Source organism: Callithrix jacchus, chromosome 10 (genome assembly GCF_049354715.1).
Source record: "Callithrix jacchus isolate 240 chromosome 10, calJac240_pri, whole genome shotgun sequence".
NCBI lineage: Eukaryota > Metazoa > Chordata > Mammalia > Primates > Cebidae > Callithrix > Callithrix jacchus.
This window is the reverse complement of record NC_133511.1, coordinates 115,521,880-115,523,524: the sequence shown is the minus strand read 5'-3', so window position 1 is coordinate 115,523,524 and position 1,645 is coordinate 115,521,880. Positions and strand designations below refer to the sequence as shown.

At 46.4% G+C, this 1,645-nt stretch overlaps 1 pseudogene; it reads right to left on the bottom strand.

Moving 5' to 3' along the window:
* Window positions 1-557: 557 nt before the first annotated feature.
* Window positions 558-1,414, bottom strand: LOC100391142 (MICOS complex subunit MIC19 pseudogene; annotated as a pseudogene).
* Between the last annotated feature and the right edge of the window lie 231 nt (window positions 1,415-1,645).

Genomic DNA, 1,645 nt, shown 5'->3' with positions numbered 1-1,645 from the left:
TCCAGTAAAAGAGGTACATTTTCTCTCCATTTTGCTTCTTGCCTGTATGATCACCATAATAAGTTAAAATGAAATTGCTCTTATATAATCAAAGGAGAAAAGAGAGAGCGAGAAAACGAACATCCCGCAGCCTAGACAATTCCGCACTGCTGCCCTGACAGCTATGTTTTCTGGCTCTCTCCTCACCCCACTCCAATTCATTTAGCCCCCTACCCCATCCCACTTTGTTAGGGTGGAGCTTCACCAAATGATGGGGCTTGCTCAGAAGAGAAACATTTTATGGTCAGCGGAAGTTGAACAGAAAATACCAAAAGGTGGAGCAGGCTGCCCTTCTCTTTCAATCATCATAAGAGGGTTTACTACTACTGAAGGGTGTTCTTTAATGACTGATCCCTGGTCAAGGCTTTGGCCCTTCAAAGTGCTGCTGTTCAAAACGCGGTATGATTCTGTTGAATCCATTCTCTGGTGTCTCTCTTTAGTGGTCTTCTCATTAGTGGTCTTCTCTTCAAAGGGGCTGTTTTCTTACTAGGACAAAAAAAAATGTTCCATCTCTGGAATTAATGTTGACAGTGTTTTGCTTGTTCCAAGTTTTGATCCTTCCTTCCCAAGCATGCTCGCTTGGCATGATTGACACAGTGCCTATACTGGCTGGCCAGAGCGGAGCATTTGGGGGTCTGGTGGGCGTTCTCACAGTAACACTGAAGAATTTTGGCCTGCAGATCAGCACAGACTGGATGAGACTCATATCGCTTGAACTTTGCTTCCACCTCTTCAGCAGCTTTCTGATAAGGTTCAGTGGTGACTTTGTAGAACTCGGAGCTCCTCTCCCTCAGTCTAGCCAGCTGCTCTTTGTAGAACGCATCCTGCTTCTTGAGTACTTGGTCTTTCTCTTCCAGCTGCCTAGCCAGGTGCTTTGCCTTAGTGCGTTCCTCCTCGCTTGATACCCTCTCCCGAAGGATGGCTCTGGTTAACTGCTCATTGGCAGCAGCCCTCTCTTGGTCCAGCTCTTTGGCTTGCTTTAGTCGTTTCTGATCTTCGGACACTTTCTTGGCTTGCTCCAACGCCAGCTCCTCAGCTACTCTTCTTTTCCATTCTTCATCAGAAACTGAGGCACCATAAGCACCAGAATACTGCTGAGACTTCGAGCCAGATGGAGAGGATTTCTTCATTCCATCAATCACATTTTTCAAAACCCAGATGTCCTTCACCACGGTGATGTTCTCATTCTCATCTGCCTCGAAGGTGATCCTGCGGGTGCTGGCAGTCCCATCCATGGCTCCAGTTCATGCCCCCTCCCAGAGACCTAGCACAGAACCACAAGAACTTCAGGGCACCCGCACCCATACACGCGTGGAAGGGCCTAGATTCTTTTCCCACACAGCAGGAGCAAGGCCACGACCCCAGAAGCAAGGAGGATGCCACAAACCTCTGTTTAATCAAAATCAAATTACCATTATGTCTTTAAACAAACCCTCTTCTAACAGCAATCTGTCTTACTAATTTTAAGGGAAAGAGGTAGGATTCATTATGAAACTAAAATATTAACTGAGGTTCAATATCTTTTTGAGACTCAAATAAAATGGGCTTGAATTCCATTGTGTGTGTGTAGCAGAATCCCCGCATCCCTGACAACCTGCCTGGAGTC